Source organism: Falco cherrug, chromosome 6, assembly GCF_023634085.1.
Source record: "Falco cherrug isolate bFalChe1 chromosome 6, bFalChe1.pri, whole genome shotgun sequence".
Lineage (NCBI taxonomy): Eukaryota > Metazoa > Chordata > Aves > Falconiformes > Falconidae > Falco > Falco cherrug.
Genome location: NC_073702.1, coordinates 89017649 through 89034441, shown reverse-complemented (window position 1 = coordinate 89034441; position 16793 = coordinate 89017649).

The window sequence follows — 16793 nt, the reverse complement described above, 5'->3', positions numbered from 1 at the left end:
GCATATCCTTCCTTAGCATGCTCACCCACTCCCATCTCTAAAGTAACCCCGTAGCGGTACTAAAAATAACCCCTGTGAACTTACTTGCTGATACTGGCGGCTCATCACTAGCAGTTAGGCTTCTTCTCAACTGCCATTAATTGCTCCTGCAGCCTGTCCCTCTCCACCAGCAGGATTTCAGCCCGGGATGGAGCAGGGGCAGCCCAGCGCTCACACACCAGTCAAACATACCTGATTATACAGGCACTGCCTCCACCCTGCACCCCGAAGGGTTGATTTTACCCGTGTTAGGTCATGATGTTAATTCCAAGACATTTCCCCTCTGTTGCTATTTATTTTTGCTGAAACCAAGAGGTCACAGCTGTGCCTGGCAGTTCCTGGAGAATCTGCACTCTCAGCCCCCCAAAATTAGCTTTCTACAAAGCAAGGAGGTTTTTCTATTAAAACCTCTCAATATTTTGGTAGCTTTAGGAAGCACCTATGAATTTTGACGAGTCTGCTGATGGGATAGACACCTCTCGTTAGCTGCCGAGAGCCAGCTAATGAAACGAGGTGACGTTTCATTCTTCTTTTCTGACCATCTCTTTCCACAGGCTGCTGGCAAGGGCTTCATTTTTCTGTCATCACAGCCCAGTCGACCACTGAGACACGGTAACGACAACTGTGATTTAATCACTTCTCCAGTTCTGTGGTATCAGCTCCATTAGATGCCCAGAGTTTAATGGCATGTGGGGTATTTACCCATGTGCAAGGAAGATGTAAAATGCTTTTGAAGCATGATTACCTCTGTGGGCTTCTTGCCTGGGTGAAAATCCACCAGCTATGGTCTCAGATAGGAAAAGTTAAGGCACATAATGCAGTGTAAGCTATCCCCGTCTGTATTTACAATAAATAACCCTCTTTTGCCAGGAGGAAATAATTTTCCATCTCTGAGCTGCTTTTTTTTTTTTTTTCTCCTGGCCTTCCTAGCCACTGCATTGATCAGCATCTCAAAGAGGTCTTAATTTGAGTAGTTTCCTAATGCACAATGTGTGCAAAATTATGCTTTTTTCAAGAATTTGCTGGTACAAAAGAAATGTATTTCACAATGAGGAGAACAATTGCCATTATAAATATCAAAGCATGATGATATCCACTTTGTAGTTACATTCCAAAGGACACTTTTCATTCAAATTCCCTCTTTTCAGGAGCTTCCCATTCTGAAATTTCTCACTGTTGTTGTGCAGCCCAAAGGGGATTTTGTGTGTGTATGCGCGCATGGGAAGTTTGGCATAATTCACTCAGGATATTGTAGTAATGGGGTTATTCTAAGCATGAAACAAGATAATTTTCACGCCTTTTGGAAGCTGTTCTCCTGTTTGCCTAATTTCGAATAGTTTCCTTTTTGATGGGTTACTCCTGTATGTTGTGGCTGATGTGACGCCACATGTCCCAGACACCAGGACAGCACATCGACCAGCTGGGACTGATCCTGACAGGGGCACCTGCCTCTTCTCTGTCACCTGGGATAATTCCCATCGGTGTGAGCAGGAGCCATGGATGAGGCCAAGGGGAAACCACAGCCTCCGGTCTCCTCACTCGCTTCTCCCCGCGAGCCCATTCCATTGCTTGGAGGTCTGACGGTACCCCTCAAAATAGGGATATCCTGCAAATCTGTGAGGTGCTGGAAGTAGTTTTTCCCAGCTTGCTCCCTCACTGGGCTGGGCGAGCTGTGATTTTAGGGAATGCACTCAAATCCTCATCTCCTCGCCAAAAAGAGGAGGCAAGCAGCCAGTGCCTGCTCTTACACTGGACACATCCTTCACTCCATCCCAACCCCCCTCACGTTAGCCCCCGTTAACCACTGGTTAGATGCTTCGAGTGTATTTAGGGGCCTGGAAGTGCAAATAGATGCCTAAAATCCCACTGACAGCACAGGGAGTTAGGTGCTGAACTGGCTTAGATGCTTTTAGACCTTCCCATCCTACAGCCAGCTTCTGCTGAGCTCCTTGCTCTGTCTTTAGGGATGAAATAGCCTTGGGAATCTGACCCGTGAGCATGCACACCATGCATATGTGTTTTGCTGCATTAGAGCCCGGGGGTGTAAGCCTTTGAAATGCTTTCCCTCAATTTGCGAATACAATGATTAACAACAGATTTTTGCCATATCCCAGGCCTTCTCACTATTATCCTGAAAATATAATAGCAGTATGCATGATTCTGATGACGACAATGATTTATAACACCTATAAACACTGCTACTGTTGCAGCTAAACCCTGCATCCTCCCGCCGGCCCAGTACATACGACGCTGTTATTATGGATATATAAAATGCACGTGGCAAGCGAGACTCAGAGATTTCGGGAATCCAGACCTCCCATGCTCCAGCGTGACGGTGCTGCCCATTGTGCCAGGCGGAGGAGGGACGAAGGCTTGCCAACGGAGTCTTTATATCATCTTGGGGCTGCCCCTGTGCAGCAGCTGGCAGGGGACCAGCGCTGCTCCTGGCATCCTTTCTTGCTGTCTCAGGGAGACTGTGATTTATGCCTGGCTCTCGTGGCCCTCCAAGGGCTGTCCCAGCCAGGGCACCGGGTGCTTGCCTTATCTCCTGGCCATCTCCCATGGTTTCCATCCCAAGCCTGGTTTTGAGCAGAGAAGCAAGGATCACTACACTTAACGCTTGGCATATCCTGAGATCCTAGCAGTATAGGAGGCTATAATCTTTATGGCAGAAAAAATATTTGTTTGAAACATGAATGAATCAATAAAACTGCTTTTTGGTGGTGGAATTTAGCATGTATCTCCCTGGCATGTGAATAGGGAGCATTCCCAGCCCCTGAAGCTTACAAAATAAAATAAAATACCACTGAAAATTTAACACAAAACGGTGAAGTGACAACCAGAAGAAAGGCTTTTGTTCTCCCTCTCCTTTTCTCTTGAACCGAACAGTACCTAACTGTTTAACTTGTGGCTGAGGATTATTTATGTAGGGCTCTTGTGTAGGTAAAGCGCCACGTCCTTGGCCCTCTGCCCACGTAGCACAGCGCAGGATCTCTCATTACAAATTGCAGCTGTATAACATAGCAGGAAACGTGGGGCTTTAAGTTATTCCACTGGAAAGATTAATTATTTGGAAAATAGTTATGCAGCAGCTTTGTGTATTTTTGGAGCAAAGGTGACCAGCACCATCTTAAATTTAAAGAAAGAAAGTCACTGGGAAGGAAGAAAAAGGGGTGCTTTAGAGAGTGGAAGTGTTGTGGGACAGTTTTATTATGTTTTTTTAAGTAATGTTTGAATCGCTTGCTGTTGTGGGAGGAGCAAAGCTGAGCTCCACAAAGGGCAGCCCTGGCAGGGTGAGGGTGGTGGAGGAACGGGAGCTGCTGGATTCAACTGGACCTTGACCCTTCCTGTTCAAAATCCCATCCACCTGCTGGAGGGCGAGATGCGGGACTCCTGCCGATGCAGGAGGCAGATGAGAAGTGAGATTGGAGGCACAGGCTCAGTGCGGTGGGTCGTGGTCTCCTCAGTATGCCATGGACAGCTCACAGGGAGACATCACATGCTGGGAAGCCTCTTCCCTCCAGGTAAAACACTCTTGGAAAGGGAAACATGGTGTCTGGAGGGGATCTTCTCCTACGGGACAGAGGGTGGGGTGACAAGCGATGCCTCCTGTTCAAGGCAGTCCGTTCAGCCTTGTCCACGTAGCCGTGAGCTTCCTTATATAGCTGAGTTCATGGGATTTTAATTTGCTTCTCTGCATGCGAGCGGTCACCCCAATTAAAGGAAACCACTAAAACAGCAAACTGGCTGCTGCCGTGCATAGGCATGGGTGCCGGCCAAGTTCTCCCATCGCCTCTGCAGACGCTTCCCAGTGACTTTAGAGAGGTCTGTGGCCAAAGAGAAATGTCTCACTGATTAGGATTCCTCTTAGCATCCAAATGTGCTTAAATACTGGAGCTCTCCGGAGGGATGTGGTTTGGATAAAGAAGTGGTAGCTATTTTTAGGCAGCACAATACACCTCTTAGTAAAGTTTTTCCATTCAGACGCTTAACCCGCAGCCATTTCACGAGAGCAGCTATCCCACACCTAGCTTTGCGCTGACCTGCTCTCCCAGGGCTGTTGCCCACAGCTGTGATAGGGACCTGGTGGGCCCTCTCTGTTTGCTCAGCTAGAGCTGCCGAAAGGACAGCTGCAAGGGAGAAACCCTCCTGCATGAGCATCTTGGTGGATCTGGGGAGGAACCTAGTGAAGACTGTGACTTCTGGCCCGGCAGTTGTGCTCCTGGGCTCCTCTTCTCCCCTTCAGGCGGGAGGAACAGGCAGGAGGTGCCCCAGGAGCAACAAGATGTGGATCCCAAGCCACATCCAGTATCCCTACTCCATCAACACGCAGGGGAAGCTTGTTTTCAAAGCAGCCTGGTTTTCCTGATCCGTACTGGGAAAAGGATGATTAATAACAGATTAATAATAGCAACAGGCTGTGTTCAAAGTGTAAATGTCTCATAATTGATGCAGGACAGTCCATTATTTTTCATTTTCATGTTCCAGGTCCTAGCAAAGAACAACATCAGATTAAGGAGGGGCATAAAGAAGGTTTCTTATAAAATCAAGAATGCCTCCTACATAAGTAGCAAAATGAACAGAGCGCACAGTCTCTTAACTTTCCAAGTTTTTTATTTCTGCCTCGTTCACTGCTACTTCAGACTAAGCAAAACTCCATGTTTGTCTAATATAAAAAAACTATTTTTGCAAAACTCTTCAAGCCACAGCAGTTCAGCTCTACCACAGTAATTCACCACTCCACTATAGCAAATGTTAATATATGAAAAAACCTGCTAGGTATTAAAAGAAAAAAAAAAAGAGGAGAAGATTATTTAATTTAATACCTCTACATTTCAGTGTGTTTGATAGAAGACAGAAGGCATATTTTTCATCAGCCAAAAAATGACATTAGTATAAGGCGACTTTCTTCACTGCGTTGCACCTCATGTGGCTGTTGGCTCTTTTAAACTCCTCCTGCATCCTCAAAGCAGATATCCACAATATCTTTCTCATTTGACACCTGGAGAGTCCCACCCTGTCCATAGCCCAGATCTCAGCCCAGATACCTGTGTGATGCCTGGCTGAGGTCTGGACAAAGCATCTTTGGTATCATCAGATCATAAGTGAATTACAAGTTAGCTAATGGCATATCGCTAAGCTGTCCAAGGTGGGACCGTGATGACCATCTTGGCATCTAGGAAGCCTCACCTAGACCCAGTCAAAAGAGAAACCCTATAGAAGACAATCCCCCATAGCTGTAACTCCGGCTGGGAGAAATGTCTCTTGTGTCTTCTGGGCCATTGACTACAAGGGCCACCCAGGATGACAAAACTCTTTATTTAGGCTGTTCAGAGAACTGCTTGAAGATGGGTGAGACAAACAAGGCAGAAGTGAGGTGCGGGGGGGAAAGGTCAGCAAATCTTGGTGTAGTACTTAACAAACTTTTTACAAAGAAAGACCAGGCCACTGTAAGCAGCAGAAGGGTGGTTAGGTTAGAGGATAGCAAAAATGTTCACCTGAGAAACAAGGATGGCACAGATAAGCTGAGAAGCTTTCAAGACACCAAGTCCTTTGGGCAAGGCAACAAATCCTCTACATTCAAAAGTCACCTGAAGACAGAAGGTGCCTGGAAGAGCAAGATTTTACTGCCAACTCATGTACAACCAAAAGCAAGACCAGAGAGGCTGGTCAGCATGATGGTCTTTTGAGTTTGCCGAAGAGCCAAGTGTTCCTTGCCATGGGGAAATTACCTTCTGCACCTTGGCGTCTGGTTCCTATAGCTGCCAGTAAAAGAACAGGACAGGCACATTGTGCAGAGAGGCAGGTGGCTTTTCCAAATAATTACCAAGAAGTATTATGACAATTTTTGGCTGAAGTGATACAGATAAACTCCGTGAACAAGCTCTGTGAACGCATCTCGGGGTATCGCCAAAATTAGCATTTATCTCTTGATATTTCAGGGTGCTGGGGTAGAGGATTTCAAGAATGAAGGATGATTTGGCAATAAAGCCCTAATTCCTGGTGCTGTGTGCATCGATGAGCAGGTCCTTCAGTGAGCAGCCAGGCAGGGAAGCAATGAGTTATCGTGTGCCCACTTGCCCCAGCTTGTACTCCAAGGGGTGAACACCGAGCCCTAGCTAAACTTCCTGCTGCGTTGGCCATTTGGAAAACTAATCTAAGAGCAAGCAAAGGTCTTGAAAAATAAGACAGAGAAATAGGAATTCTCTTCGTATTCCATTCAAGGAAGGAAAAAAAACGCTTTAGAGGCTTTTGCAAACCTGGCATCTCCATTATCTGCTGGGGCCAGGCCATTGCCTTCAGAAAGCTCTGTGAGGTCCTTCCCTCACAGAGGGCATTTTCTGGGGGAGAAAAGCAGGTGAGCACAGGAACAACAGCTCCAGCACCAAATCCCCTGCCCATGGGAGGGGGTTATCTATTGCAGATCCTCACAGGGCAAGTGTTACACCAGCCTCCATGCTCCCTGTCCTGGTTGGAGGACTGCCAGCCAGTCCCTCCTACATTTCCCTGGCTGCCACTCCACCACCATCCCACTTTGGCCCTTGCCAATCTCCATGAGGCTAAAAAAAGGTAATGGGAAGGTCTTGAGAAGTCTGGAAAAATCGGGAATGCTTTCTAAAACCCTGGCTCCTGTCATATCCATCTTCTCAGAGCGCACATTAGCCGGTTTCTTCTAAATTAAAAGCTGTGATAAACTCAGCTGCTCTCGGCTCCGTCACCATCTTGTCCTTTGGAGTTAATTTGATGAGATGAAAGGGACTATTCCCACCTCCTAGAAAACTACTGGCCCCAGTTGCCTGCATGCTGGGGCAGACCTCTGCATCCTACTGGAACAGATCATGGGTGGTTCTGATTTTCCCAGAGCTGCCAGTGGAGCAGAGCATCCTCGGGATGCAGCTTGGACCATGCATGGTGGACCTGCTCACGGGCCAAGTGCCATAATCATGGTGGAGCCTGGCAGACATCTGCACCACCAACACTAGCAAGTGAGTGTAATTATCTATGGCAGGGTGTGTGTGTGTGTTATATAGAAGGAGCCCTGCCGTGAGTGCTGATGTTAGAAGTAAACACGAAACTGAGTAGAGAAATAAAAGTCAGCTCTCTCTGAATTTGTATTTTTATTTTTTCTTTACAGACCTGCTTGCTGTTATGGAGCTGAGCCTTAGGGTTGGTTTGGTTTTTTTTACAGGGACTCTGTTCGGGTGGATGAGGGACATCCTAACTCCCCACCAAATGCCATAGAGGGATGAGGATCTGGCCACATCCTCTGTGCAGAGTTATCCCAGCAAATCCTACACATGAGGGGATTGGTGAGACTTCGCCACCAGGAGTGAGTAATCTCACGAGCTCTCAACGTGGTGGAAAATAGGATGATGAAGGCAAGGCAGGCATCCAAAGGGGAGGTGAACACAGACCCTGCAATCTAGGAGCTCCCGGTGTTATGGTTTATATGTGTTTTCGGGTTACCTTGAGCTGGAAGGAGCAGGAAAGGTGAAACAATGACCCAGATAACATTCCTGGGCAAAACAAAGGAGAAGATGTTTATTGGGGAGTAGCTCCTGGCCGGCTCCAGCCAGACTGCAGAGAGTTTACTCTTCTCAAGGCTAAATCCGAGATCAAAAGGAAGATCTCAAACATTAGAGGACCTCAGGGCCCAGCCAAGGCTTGAGGAGGAGGGGGGTGGAGAGGATACGGAGCTGTGCCTACTGCCGGCAGCGGGGGAGAGTGGTCACGTCTTTATAATAAATAAAAATGACTTTACTTGGATGAGGCTGGTTTGATGTTGATCAACCAGCTGGCTGGGCTTGCATGCCTGCAGACCCAAGGGGCCACCATGCACAAAATTCCCGACAGATGTGCTGTGGCCACCTGGGAGGGCTGTCCCTCTGCCTTGGGGGACCACTGAACCACCTCACTTCGGCTTTCATGTGTTTGCCAGCATGCAACACCTCAAAAAGATGCTAATATTTCCCTGCCCTAAAAAAGAACCACCTGGGAAAAAAAAAAAAAAAAAAAAAAAAGCATTGCAAGGAAAAAAACAACTTTGCAAAACACCTTCCTTTGGGCTAAGGACTGTTGGGTGGTATCAGGCAAAATTTTCAGAAGGGGCTTATAATTATAAAACAGGAAGCCATGGACTTTGCACCAAAGGACTCCTGAAGCTACTGGGGAGATGAACTTGAATCTGGCCCAATGGGAACTGAAGGGGATAGTACATTATATCCCCTCAGTTTTAAATTACAGATGCCTAAGGACAGCGGGGTTTTTACATGTCAAACAGAGTATTTGGTAAGAGACTTTGAGGTGGGAATGCCAGCTCTTTATTTTTCTGAGCATCCCAGAAATGTATCAAGGCCGTAGGGGATGTTAATATATTTTATTGGACAAGCCACTAGAGCTGGAAACAGCTTGTCAGCTGTTGGGCATGTGAACGCTTCCAGAATAAAAGCAAAAAAACCCCAAACTTAAAAGCTTTAAAAAAAGTGCCCAGAAATACTTCACTCGTGCCAACAACACCTTAAATAAACCATGAAAAGTAGCCAGACAAAAACTAGAAATATCCCCAGAAATCAAAGAAGTTCTGTGAGTGTGGATCAGCTCTGGGCAAATTACAGCTGGTTAGCTTGAAAGGCAAAATTTTTCCCTATGAAATTTTCCTAGAGAGTGTACTCAATCCTTCTTTCTTTTCTATCAAAACTTGAAAATTTAATCAAAAGATTGATTGAAAACCAGCCAGGCTTGACACAGATGGAACGCTGGCCTAAGCAGTTTTTCTGTGATTAAAAATTCTAATTTTTTTGTAAAAACAGTGCTAAAGGAAATCCCTGTGGATTGGCAGGGTATTCTTGTGGTTGCTGGGAGAGCCTGAGCAACCCTGGCATCTTGAATGAACAAGACCTGATGGCAGGAGAAATATTATTATTATAAATGAAGCAGAAGTGGAGCAGTCCGGCCCTGGCGCCCCGTCCCATTTGGTGAGCGATGCTATTCCGTGTCCAGGACCAGACAGCTTGTGAGTCTGAAGCTCTCCCAGTCACTGGGGCAGTTCACAATTTGGATTCCTAAGAAATTAGGTTGAAATGACAACATAAAAGTCAAGGTAAATGAGAGTATTTCTCATTCTCTGGATTCTTTCGTGCCTCTTGCTTTCTTGCTTCCCTTGTTTTATGAGTTACAAGGAAGATTAGATGCTTTGCCATGAACCTGTACGTCTGAAGAGTTATTTAATTACATATCACCCAGGCACTTGCTACCTGCTTTGCCCATCTAGAAGGCATTAAAAAAATAATTTAAATATTGTTTTGACGTTACTTGTTCATATTCAAAATGTGTCATGTTGGGTCAAGCTGTGGAGTTCGGCCTTGCATCCTCTCTCCCTCCGAGCGCTTCTCCATCTGAAGAAAGGGAGAATGTTACAAGCAGAGTCCACAGGGCTTGTTTCTTCTATTGCTATGCAAAAGGCACTTCAAGCGGGGTTGACATCAAAGCGCTACCGTAAGCACCAAGCTTAATAAGCGCCAAGGAAGGACTGCCACGATTCATACATCAGGAAAGAAACGGAGGCTGCAGAACAGCGTTTCCCTCTCTTTGGGCTCCTTATTGTGGTGAGGTTCTTGTCAAAGGCACAAAACCCTCAGCCCTCTGCAATATCAGACATTTGTTTAAGTCATGGTGGCTGTCAGAAGATAATAGCCGTCAGTGTAAAATTACAGATCATTCTGCATAATGCTGTGCTGATTACCATGAAAGCCATGGCAGTATTTGAATTTTACTCCTTTTTTTTTTTTTTCTTTCTTTGCCTGTCTTTGTTGCCATGCTTAGCTGAAGAGCTCAGCGTGGCAGCCTTGCTAAGGCAGCTTTTTGTGCTCAGATCTGCACAGCTGCCCTGACATCGCTTGTGCATCACTCCTTTGCTGCTCAACAAAAAGCTTCAGCAGGTACCTTAGGGCAGTGGATGATCCTACCGAGCAGCATCCTTGTGGAAAGCCTCTGTGGGCTCCTCCTTGGGCCCCCTGCAGCAGCAGCGTTGTACGGCTCTCTGCGGTGCGGGAAGCGATTTTCACCCTCCTTTAGAGCCTGAAGAAGGGAAGCCCAAAAGCCTGAAGTCCCTTGCCTGTGTTCGCGACACAAGTGGCAAAAATGGGTTTTGCACCTGGATGTCTGGAGTCACAAGGAATGATGCACCCAGCCGCTCGCCCGGGCATCCTTCAAGCGCCTCTAGCAGCACCGACACCGTAGTGCTGCCATAGCACAGAACCCAGCTAAGATTTTCCCTACCACCACCTGGAGTATTTACCCTCAGTGTTTCTCTATAGTTGTGGCTATGCTTCCTGCAAAACCTGAGCTAGATTGTTTAAGATGAGTTCAGGTTAACCCATGACATTGGTGTCATGATGTTTTTGTAGGTCCTGGAAATCTTGACCAGGGGGATAATTAATGAGGGATGCTTGGGAAGGTACTATTTTGTGATGAGCAATTATCCGAAGGGAATCCTCTGCTGAGAGAAGAGACTGTTTTGCAGCCATGACAAAAGCTGGCACTTAATTCTACTTGATGAGAAACAAAAAAGATCATCGTCAACATTTCTCTGTGCTGCAGGATGAGAGACTGCTCAAGTCAGAGATGTTGCTGTGAGGAGTCAATTGGATTAAAAAAATAATTAAAGGAGATGTAGGAACAATGTATGACAAGAAGGATAATTATGAAACAAGGAGCAGAACAAGGGCTGAAGTTTTCACCTTAGCAATCAGAAAACCCAGTCAGGACGGCTATTTGTTCACAAACAGAAGGTATTTCTACACCTCTCCTTGCCTGGACAGCCAGGGCTCCTGCGGTCACTGCCCCGCCACCCCACAGAGCACACCCACGGGGGCAAAAAGCAAGAGAGCAGCACATCTGGGGTGTCAGGGTAGTGTTTGCACAGCCAGATGTGTCTGTCAGCTTCATGCAGTGCCCTGCCTTGGTCAGAAAGGGTTTGCCAAAATGTTGTGGAGCTGGAGGTGCCGTGCTTGCCTGGTTTCATGCAGCCAGACTCTAACCCAAATTAATTATATATGTGCTCCACTTAATAAACATATAGATGTCTCCTTCCTTCTGACCTGTAGCAGTTTAGCAGGTAAAACTGCAATTCATGTGGCCTGTCCTTGAGTATCTGGCTCTGCTGCCCCAGTGCTGCTTGTGTGGGGAAGGGGGAGCACACAGGTGGGCTTTCAGGTGATGCTCGGCTGCTTCCCCTGTCCCCACTCCCACCGCTTCTTCTCCAAGGAGTCTGAAGGGGTTTTGTGAGGAGCCTGAAAGTGGGATTTTTAAACTGTGAGAGGGGGTTATGGGTCACAAAAGCATCTGGAAAACACCTCAAACCCTCTAAAGGATGGGGTCCTGCAAAAAAAAAAATCCCCTTCACGTGCAGGAGCCTGCTCCACGTAGAGCTGAATCCACCTTTAGTTCACAGTCAGGCTTTCCAAAGCCTGAGAATTCACTGTAAAAGAGGCTCTCTGCCTTTTAACTGACTCCTGGAAATGCTGTTCGCCCTCTTCCTGGCACCGCGAAGTTGCCAGCAGCGCTCTTTCAGAGAGCAGAGCAGAGCCGTTCATCTTCTTTAACACCCTCAGTTTTTGCTTAGGTCAAGACGTGCTCATCTACCATTTTCTGGTGATTCACAAGCCAGAAAAAGATCCTGGCTGCTTCAGAGGAGGGATGCATGAAGCCCTCAGTCACTGTGAGTCACTTCTCTGCCAAATGCTAATTTTGCATCAGAAGCATGTTTTACTTGTATTTTGAGAGTATTTTTTTTCTTTCTTTCTTCTTTTTTTTTTTTTTTTTTTTTCCTTCTCAGCTCTGTCATTTGAGGACGCACCCTGCCTGGGAGGTGGTGAGCACCCAAAAATCCTGTGAAACTTGTGGGTGCCGGAGCCTCTTATGTGGGATTTGGAACTAGAGCTTTTTGGCGTGTTAATTAACACAGATCTCCTGGTTTTAAGTTTGGGGGGCAACTTAATCAAGTTCATAGTCAGTATGGTGGTCTAAGCAGGGTGTTAAAAAATAATCAGAAAGGTGAAGCTTCACAGAGACTCCTGCAAGGAGGAGGATTTCTTTGGGGGTCATTTAAGGCATATCTTTCCTTTTCCTTCTTTGGTCTATTTGCTGCTATTGCACTTAAAAAAACCTTCCCCAGTGGCAGCAATAAGGAAGTCTGATAGCTTTGTGGCATTTTCAGGACTTTTACTCTCTGTCAATCTATATACTTGATCTTGATCTTCAGTTGTGTCCTTCTCCATTTCTCTTCCTTAATTTTATCAAGCAAAACTGTGTGATTTTTAGCTGCTGTAGTAAATACCTGTCAATGATGCTGAGTTAAGGGGAAATAGAGCAGTTGGTACCGTTGCGAGCTTCCCTTCTCCTTGCAGATAAAACTCGGTAGGTCTTGTTGGGTCCACACGTGTTGTCATGTTTAAATGATTAAACATTGTCCCTTGGTGGCCAAAGCCTCAGTATCATGCAGTGAAGATGAAGCTTGCAGAGGACATCCCTCCTCAGTAATGAGGTCAGTGAGGATGCCAGAGATTTAAGTCCCTGTCCCCCAGCAAACATGGTACAGGCAGCACCACAAGCAACCACATGGAATTTTCTCTTCTTTCTTCCTTTTCCATCTATTTGAAGGTAGAAGGTTTCCACCTAACTGAATGTTAGAGTGGAGGCCACAGATGCATGGCGACTCAGAGCTGAACCCTAGATGTCCTTGTTCGGCAGGGTAACGTAGAGTAGCTCCTCTGGGAAACAGGAACTGGGGCCACAGTGGGAAGAGAGGTAGACAAGAAAAAGAAGAAAGAGAGGAAGCAGGAGCTGGAAAACTCATCTTTGACCCTTTTCCCACCACGTGTGTGATCACTGTGCACTCACATGAACACTATGTGCCAGTGAAAGCCCAAAACACCAAACGAAACACAGGCTGTAGCCCCAGGGCCGGTAGATGGATGACGAGAGCCAACTGTTATCCCCCCTCCAGGAGGTGTGGGACATAACCTGGCACAGGGAAACCTGCTTTGCTTCTTGTGTGAAATACGCCCAAGCAACACCTTCAGCACTTGGTCTCCAAATGAGTGCTTCTAATTATTTATTTACATCTGCGATTGTCACTGCTTGATGCTCCCATACCCATGTGTGCTGCTGAAGCTCATAGCGAGGGTTGGGAAAGCCCTATTAAATCATTAAGCCTCTCCCCTGAAGTGCGGCCGCGTGCTCTCAATCTGATAGAAACCGATACCGCAGTTTATCTCTGTCAGAAGTGCTGTGAACACTTAGCGTCAGTCTTTTAATCTCATTGTTTTCTTAAAATACCACCTCCTTGGGCTCTGCTACTATTTCAGCAGAAAAAGGGGAATGCGAAGGGGAGATGGCGCTTAACCAACCTGGTCGCCCTCTGCAGTGAGGTGGCTGGGTGGACGCCGGGGGAGCAATGGATGTTGTCTGCCCCAGTAAGGCTTTTGACACCCCATAACACCCTCGTAGACAGGTTAGATGAGTGGTTGGTGGGGTGGGTTGGAAACCAGCTGAATGGCTGGGTCCAGGAGGTTGTGGTCAGCGGCACGAAGTCTACTGGGGGTGCACAAGAGGTGCACCCCAGGGGTTGGCACTGGGGCCAGTGCTGTTCGTTAATGACCTCAGGAACAGAACAGGGTGCATCTGCAGTGAATCTGCAGGCAACACAAAGCTAGGAGGTGTGGCTGATACTCCAGATGGCTGTGCTGCCATCCAGAGGGACCTCAACAGGCTGGAGAACTGAGCTGCCATGAAGTTCAACAAGGGGAAATGCAAAGTGCTGCCTCTGGGGAGGAATAACCCCAGGCACCAGTACATACTGGGGCTGACTGACTGGAAAGCACCTCTGCAGAGAAGAACCCGGGGGTCCTGGTGGACACCAAGTGGCACATGAACCAGCAACGTGTCTTTGTGCCCAAGCAAGCCAACAGGTTGGGCTGGAAGAGAGGATCCACCTCCAGCAGGTGGAGGGAGGTGATCCTTCCCTTCTGCTCAGCACTGGTGAGCGCTGGGTCCAGTTCTGGGCTTCTCGCTACATGAGAGACATGGACATACTGGAGAGAGTCCAGCAAGGGGCCAATCCGATGATGAAGGGACTGGAGCATCTTTCACATGAGGAAGGGCTGGGAGAGCTGGGACTGTGCAGCCTGGCGAAGGGAAGGCTCAGGGGGGATCTCTTCGGTGTGTATGAATTCCTGAAGGGAGGGAGGACAGAAGACAGAGCCAGGCTCTTCTCAGTGGTGCCCTGGGACAGGACCAGAGGCAATGAGCATAAACTGAAATGCAGGAGGTTCCTCCTGAGCATCAGGAAGTGCTTTTTCTCTGCGAGGGTGACCAGGCACCGGCACAGGTTGCCAAGGGAGGTTGTGAAGTCCCCATCCTTGGGCATGCTTAAAAGCTGTCTGGGCACAGTCCTGGGCAACTGGCTCTAGGTGGCCCTGCTTGAGCAGGGGGGCTGGATCAGATGACCCCCAGAGGTCCCTTCCCACCTCAACCCCTCTGTCACTCTCTGATTTATTTTTTATCCGACTGAGGAAGCTGCCTCTGCCTCACATTGCCTATATTTTTCTAGGCATCATCAGCCAAGATTTCCAGTATGGGGAAACCGAATCCTGTTCCTGGGGCTTCAAAGACAGATATTTAGCAACAAGCGCTACCTTCCATCGGGGATTTTGCCACTCTTCTCCGGAGGGATGGGATCCTAATCTTCAGTGGGTATCAGCAGCTATGGGATTTTTTAATCCACTAAAGCAGGGCTGTGTCTCAGCACTGTGGTATTAGCAGGTTACATCCTTCCTCCGTTACATCTTGCCTGTAAGTTATATTTCGACAGGGGAAACCATTCGTACCCTGCCATCTCCTGAGTTGGCCAAACATCCACAAGCCTTTTGCTAATCTGCTTTTTCTAATGAAAGCATCAATTCCTAGCACTGATAGTTGTCATTAAATCAATAAGACATGTAACCCATTCTTCTGGTGCCTCACATGAACACTTGAGCAGCTTGTTAACAAGATTTGCTAACGCTGAGGTCCCACAGTCCAGAAGTTTCCCACCAATGCTGCAAAACAGAGTGGCATTTGGCTTAGGGAAGAACTTCCCTGGTTTGCTTTGTTCCCCTAAGTATTTTAACCCTGTTTTCCCTCTGATTTTTCAGTGTTTGAAACCTGCAGAGCAACTTTGCTCAGGTGGAGGCAGTTCAGGCTTGAACAAAGCACTGGCAGCAAATGTCAGGCACTGTTTGCTGCGGGTAGTCACACACAGCCACGAAGACAGTCAGCTCTTGGTTTGCCCAGCAATTTATTTTCCCCCCAGGGACGCGCTAAACTAACCCCTCGTCATCCATCCCTAAGGGGTTTCCTTATTTCCCTTGGATCTATCCCTGATATATATATATATATAAAAATCACTTGAAAGTAAAACTGTGGCCTCTTATAGTCTCCCAACACTCTTCTGGCCAGTTAAAACCCTGTATCTCAAAATCTGGGAGCTGGCTCGTGTTTTAAGGATGAGGAGGTGACCCCAAGGTTGGCAGCTTTGCCTCCAGAATATTTCTGGACGTTAAATTGCAGCTGACGTGGCTTTCCTCCTGAGCACCAAGAGCAGCCTGTGCTGACAAGGGAGTGCTTCTAAGGTGTGAAGCAGCCTTTTTACTGGTTTTACAGGTTTTTGGTGGCCAGGTTTGACCATGTCCCTGAAAGATCTTCATCCTTCCTCTGTGCACATGTTTGCATTGCCATAGTGGGATCAAGGGCTGCAAAAATAAGGATCATACTGCTGACCTGCTAGCTTGTAGACCATAATTAGTTTATGTATGAAGAAACACAGCAACAGCAAAATGTTTCACGTTATCTGCTCAGAGAGACAAGCGGGGAGGTAAGGAAGGGGGTGACGCTAGAGGAAGAAGAGGAGAAATGTAAAAGGAGCGAACGAGCTGGCAAAGGGAAGGCCAGAGGTGTTCAAGGATGGCAACGCACGAAGCCAAGCTGATTACGGAGAAGAAGAGGCTGTGCTTCAAAACATAAAGGGGAACAGCACAGAGAGATGCGAAAAAGCAGTAATGACAGGGAGATGGATTGGATGGGCAAGCTGTGGATTGAAGGTGAAGGCACAAAAGGGCAAGGACAGATACATATGGCTTTGCAATTAGCGGCTGTGATTTATGTTTGCTTCTTTGTCTTATCATCCTTCCCTGGCAGATGTCCTGCAAGCAGTGGCAGTCGAGGAGGTATTTGGGGAGGGGAGAGAGGGGATTTTAAATAGTCAGGCTAACTGTGAGGTATAGAAGGGACTTTCTAGTAGTCTGTACAACATACCCAGGCAATTTGCATTAGAAATATATTCTAAATTAAGTAGTAGCCTTTTGTAAATTGACCTTTTAAAAATAATTTTAAGAGATCCTTTCTCCCTTGTCATGGTTTAACCCCAGCCAGCAGCTAAGTACCACACAGCTGCTCGCTCCGCTCACCCCCCACCGTGGCACAAGGAGAACTGGAAAAAGGAAAAACCCATGTGTTGAGATAGTAATTGAAATAAAGTAAAAATAGTAGTGACAACAATAATTGTAATGAAGCAGGAGAGGGAGACGGAAGAATAAAACCCAAGGGGAAAAAACCCAAGTGATGCACAGTACAGTTGCTCCCCCGCCACTGAGCGATGCCCAGCCAGTCCCCCAGCAGCGATCGGTGGCCCCCAGCCAGCTCCCCCCAGTTTATAC